The following is a 6,214-nucleotide window of genomic DNA, read 5'->3' as shown; positions in this document are numbered from 1 at the left end:
CAGTTAGTCTTGTGACATCTAGAGTTAGGAGCAGAAAGTGATGAGTTAAGGCATGCATGCTAGTGTTCTTCTGCCTCTGTTTCTTTTACACTCGGTCCATGGACTAGGCCAGGAAATGGCAGCACTCACATGCAGAGAAGGTCTTCCCACCTCAATGAATCGAAGCAAGAAAACCCTTCACAACCTAATCAAGAAAGTCTTTCACTGGGACTCCCTCCCAGGTGACTTTAGATTATGTCAAGTTGACAGTTTAAAAATAACCACTGTGAACATATCAATGACGGCAGAAAGGCCTTTTATAAAGTGGAACATTCTCCCTCATGATAAAACCAGACAGAAATGAGGACAGAAGAAACAGACCAATAGCCAAAATAATTCTGAATTGGAGAAGACAAAATTCATGGAAGAAGACAAGGTTATCCATGTTCTGCATTGACCTTCAGCGTGCCGTCTGACGTCGTCCTAGTTGGGGCAATAAGCTAGGGAACAAAGTAATGGGGTTACAAATAGGAAAGGAAGAAGTCAGGTTATCCTTATGTGCAGACTACATAATTCCATAAAAGCCTATAAAGACTACACCAGTGAACTCTCAGATATAATGAGCATTTTCAGGAAAGTGTCAGTATACAAAATTGGCATATAAAAATCAATATTTTTCCCATATACCAAAAATGAACTTGGCAAAGAATAAAGTAGAAAAGAAAAGAGAAGAAAAAACTTTCACTTACTATAGCATATTTGCTATCAAATATTTGCATAAGGGCTGGGAAATGGCTCAGGTTGTAGAGTAGTTGCTGTCTCGCCATTAGGACCTGAGTTGGATCTCTAGCACTTATATTAAAAAAAAAAAAAAAAGCCAGGAATAGTGGCATGTGTCTTTGGGCAGAGAAAACCAACAGACCTTTGGGTGGTGCGGTTAGCCAGTCTAGCAGAATTTGGTGATCTCTTGGTTCAGTGAGAAACCTTATCTCAGAAAATAAGATGGGGAATGATTGAAGAACAGTTAACCTCCTCTTCTGGCCTCCCAACACAGGTGAACACACACACATACACACATACACACATGTGCCTAAACATGCATTACACACACACACACATACACACACACACATGCAAAGTAATAACAATAGTCATAGTTCCTAGTAATAAATAAAAGGTGTGAAATACCTCTATCATGAAAGATTTAAAACATTAAGAAAGAAACTAAAGAAGATACTAGAAGGTGGAAAGACCTCACATAATCATGGCTGGCAAAATTAGGGCCTGGTGAGATGACCTAGTAGATGAGGAAACGTGCCACCAAGTCTGAAGACCTGAAGTCAGTCCCTGGAGCCCACATGAAAGATAAGAGAATTGATTCCTACGAGGTGTCCTCTGACCCTCAGATGAGTCCTGTGGTGTTCTTGAGCACACATATTACACATATTCACTCACATACACACACACACTCATACACACTCACAGGCACTCACACATATACACACTAATACACACTCACAGTTGTATACACATATTACACACATTTACTCACACACTCACACACATTCACACACTCATACATACTCACAGTTGCACACACATTCACTCACACAGACCCACACATACACACACTCATACTCACTCATAGTCACACACACAATTTCAATCTACAGATTAAAAAAATTAAAGTGCTAAGATTCATATGAAAATACAAAAGGCCTGAAGAGCCAGTGCAGTTCTAAGGAGAAAGAAAAGGGCTGGAGGCATCAATTAGATTTAATCTCAAATTATACTATAGAACTATTGTAAGAACAAAAATATATAGGCCAGTGAGACAGAATGGAGGGCCCATAAAGAAACCCCGACAGTTAAAGCCATCTAATTTTTGACAAAAGTGCCAAAGAGAAAACAGCCATTTCAATGAATGGTTCTGGGGAAACTGTATATCTACCTATAAAATAATGCAACTCGATACAAGTCTACACACACACACACACACTAAAACAAACACATGCACTAAATTCAAGATGGATCAAAGGCTTGAGGAAAACATAAACAGAACACTTCAGGATCTAGGCAGAGGCAAGGACTTACTGTAAAGGATGCTAAAGGGAATACTTCCAAGAGGGACAGGTAGGATGCTCTGTGGTGATGAGGACTAGCTGCTCTTCCAGAAGGCCCAGGTTTGGTTCCCAGCATGGTGGCTCACAACCATCTGTAGCTTTAGTACAGGAAATTCAGTGTCCTCTTCTGGCTTCCATGGGGACCAGACACAAAAATGGTGAACAGACATATATTCAGGGAAAATACCCATACACATAAGATTATTAATAATAATTCCAAAAATTGACCTGGGAATTTAAAAGATTTCTGCACAGCAAAGTAAAAACAGATTGAATAGTCGGCATATGGAATGGGAGAAATTCTTTGCCAACAATATATCTGAGAGGGGAGAAATAACCTAGATTCTGTAAACACACACACACACTCACACAATTATTCTATCAACAAATGACCTAACAGGCTGAATAGGCAGTTCTCAAAAGATGAACTACAATTGATCAGCAAATGTATGAAAAACTCTCCAACATTTTTAGCCACTGGAGAGGCACAGATTAAAAGCCAGCTGAGAGTCTGTCTCACTCCATTCTGAGTGGATCTCCTGGAGAAAACAAAATTGGGGATGGGCATGGTGATGCATGCCTTTAATCCCAGCACTCAGGAAGCATAGGCAGGAGGACCTTTGTGAGTTCAAGGCCAGCCTGATCTACATAGAAAGTTCCAGGAGAGCCAGGGCTACTCAGAGACCACCCATCTGGGGGAAAAAGAAGATGAGGGAAATAGGGACCCTAACTACAGATGTCAGATGGAAGCTCCTTAAAAACAAAAACAAGCTAGCACACGCTCGGTTTGTATCACTCTGGGTATCCAGAAGACTGAAGGAAGCTAAGATGTGATGTTCAAGTGTTCATTTTGTTTTATTGTATGTATATGGCTGTTCTGCCTTTATAGATGGATACCACATATATGCATTTTGGCCTCTGGAGGCCAAAAGAGGAGTCAGAACCCCTGGGGTCTACAGATGGTTGTGAGCCACCACATGGGTCCTGGGAATCTGTCCTCTGCAAGAGCAGCCAGTGTTCTTAGCTGTGGAGTCATCTATCCACATTTATTGCTGCACTGTTTGCAATAGTGAAGATATGGAAGCAGCCCAGAAACCCACTAACGTATGCTTGGGTAAGGAGAATGTGATAAACAAACACAGCAGAGGGCTTTCCTCAGCTGTAAGAAGAATAAAAACTGTGTGAGCTGCGGGAAAACGTGTGGAGTTGGCAATCATTATGTTTAGCAAAATAAGCATGTTTTCTTTCATGTGTGAAGTCTACAGTAGAGGTTATGGGTAAAAGGTAGGCAGGATAAGAAGGGGCAATTCAGGGAACTGACCCCAGACCCCGAGACTTCTAGGGGAAAACAGGAGAAATAGTTGTATAGACCAGGGCTTTCTGTGAAGGATTCTGAAGGCACAAAAGGGATGCTGCTTGTTTCTCATACGTGGAGGTTAGATTTGACTACACATGCTCGCACACACACAAACTCACGTATACAGGCACACACACAGACACACACAATACAAACTCACGCATACAGGCACACACACACAACACAAACTCATGCATACAGGCACACACACACACAAACTCATGCATACAGGCACACACACACACACACACACACACACACACACGCACGCACGCACTTGCCCCATATATTTTTAAGACGTGAAAGCACAGGGGGCCAAGAGGATGGGGATCACTGCCTGGAAGGCAGGAGGGGGTGGGGAGTAAATGTAAATGTGAGCAAGATGCATTGCTGTATATGAAAATGTCAGGATAAAACTCCATTATTTTGTATACTAAAATAATTAAAGAATAAAAAAATTCAATTCCCAGAAATACTACTCAAAATATTTCAAGGAATATGAACATGTCATAAAAAAAACAAGACACTGGGAAACGTTACACAGAGCATCAGTCCTAAAAATCTTGTTGAAGAGAAGTTTGAGATAGAAAAATTTCCTGACACAGAATATAAAACAAGACTACAGGGACTTAGAATGTAGCATACACGAGCCTTAAGCTTGCAATGTATCTCAGGTTGACTTCAAACACACAATTCTCCTTCTTCAGCCTCCCAAGTGCTGGGATTAAAGGTATGTACCACTATGAGTACCTGTGTAGTCTGACGCTCTTTGCAGCCCACCACCCTCACCGGAGGGGGATTGGACTAGGGCTGTGTGCATGGCGGTTTGTACCTCCCCTTCCAGCTGCACTTTGAGCCCCTCCTGGTACTTGTACTCCCTATGTGGCATCCCTTTGTTTCAGCATAAAGCACTTCTATTGGGACAGTTTTCTAGGAATTAACTCTCAGGTTTGTTTGCTTATCTGTAAACTTCGTTATTGTAAGATGTTTTCCTGCTTAAAGGATTTTGGTTGATGTGAAGGAAAAAGAAAAGATTCAATGAGGAAAAAGACAGGAAAGGGGAAGAGAGGATAAAATATTTCTTTTCGGCCTTGCAGCCGAGCTAGGTGCTGCGGCTTCCTCTGTGCCTAGTCCTGCTGTTTACAACCCCGCCTTAGATATTACTTCCTGTTTGCATCCTGCCTGGAAGTCAGCCAGCAGCGTGCGGACTCTCCTCAGATCTTTGCTTGCATGTGTCCTATTATCACTGGAGAACACTGTCCCTTGTGCAGGTCCCTAGTATCATAAATAAAATAATTTAAAACAGACTCAGAAGGAAACTTGAGGACAATTTTATTGGAGTTTGAGAGCAAGACATCATGTGACGGGTGGGTCAGGCAGGCTGGAGGTCTCAGGCAGCTGCACAAAGAGAGCTGGGCTAGAAGCGAAGAGAGAGAGAGAGTTGTCCTTTCTAAGCAGGGGAAAGTAAGCAGGGGCTTCAAGGAGTCTGGTAGCAGCTGCTCGGGGTTGGGGGTGGGAGTGGGGAGGCGGGGAAGAGAGAAAGAGAGACAGACACAAACAGAGAGAGAAAGGGGGGAGGGGGAGGGACAGACATGAGGACAGAGGATTAAGATTTTAGGCAGTGTACAAAAGAGGGAGACAGAGGAGGAAACAAACAAACAAACAAACAGGTTATACTATCCTTTTCTGGGTGGTGAGCAGGCTTAGCAGAGAGGGTCTACCCCGACTACAAGGGATGGGCTTCTAGATTCCATAAGTACACATCTCAACATCTCACCTTGGAGGTCGCTGCTTCACATCCTCAGATGTACCCTGGTTATTTTCACCTTCTGGCTTCAGACTGTCCCCCTGAGGTTGTAAAACAGGATTTTCTCCTTATCACAAGAGGTCTTGTCCTTGCCTGGGCAAGGGAGGCGCCTGCTGTCTTCATAGAAGGCTGTTCCCAACCACTGTTGCCATTTGCAAAGGGGCTAGAGACCATCAACCATAATATTTCAGTTCTAGGGAGGAGCAGTTTTGGAATGTAACTTAACTTTAAGGAATTTAACTTCCTTAAAATTTGTGTCGTACCAAGACATGAAGTCCAATGCTGACAGAAGGATCCACCCTCAATGAGCTTCAAGCTTGCTCATTTCTAACTAGCTACCTAATATCCTCTGTCTGTATGATACATGTGGCTTTCTAAGTTCCTGAAGGGTGTGTGTGTGTGTGTGTGTGTGTGTGTGTGTGTGTCTTTTCCTGGTTTTCAGTGTCTGTCTTTATTTTTGTCTCAGTTGAAATCTTTAGATGCTCATAGCAGTAAGATGTGTCTGATCTTACACTGTTTTCAGGAAAGTCCCCCTGTGCAGCCGCCTGCCTGACTGGGGTGAGTCTGGATCTAGGAAAAAAAAAGGCAAGCCCTTGTGTTGTCTTTCAGAGGAAGACAGATCCCATCGCTTGTGAAACAAGAGCTGCTCTTTCTCCTTGGACCCAGGGTCCCACACTGAGAAAGTCACTGATATCCTCAGGCTTATCAGCAAGCCAGGAAAAGGGTCAAGGGTGAAGAAGAGTCATGTGAACTTCTGTCTCTATTTTTTTCCTTCTTTGCCTTGTGTATGTATTTGTATGTATTTGGTGGTGTTTTTGTATGAATCTGGACCCACACATGTCACAACTTGTGTGTGGAGGTCAGAGAACAACTTTCAGGGCTCTGTACAGAGAGAGGTCATGGGAAGACAATTTTCAGGACTCTGCATGTAGGTTAGAGGAGAAATTT

At 42.8% G+C, this 6,214-nt stretch overlaps 1 long non-coding RNA gene across 1 annotated transcript; it reads right to left on the bottom strand.

Moving 5' to 3' along the window:
* Positions 1-329: 329 nt before the first annotated feature.
* On the bottom strand, positions 330-4,588 carry LOC110301061. The gene is made up of 4 exons (XR_002378671.1): positions 4,292-4,588; positions 2,331-2,421; positions 2,074-2,229; positions 330-479 (listed from the first exon to the last, which is right to left on the bottom strand). It is a non-coding gene; the product is annotated as an uncharacterized LOC110301061 (long non-coding RNA).
* Between the last annotated feature and the right edge of the window lie 1,626 nt (positions 4,589-6,214).

The sequence above is a fragment of the Mus caroli genome, chromosome 9 (assembly GCF_900094665.2).
Source record: "Mus caroli chromosome 9, CAROLI_EIJ_v1.1, whole genome shotgun sequence".
Lineage (NCBI taxonomy): Eukaryota > Metazoa > Chordata > Mammalia > Rodentia > Muridae > Mus > Mus caroli.
This window is presented reverse-complemented; position numbering and strand designations above follow the sequence as displayed.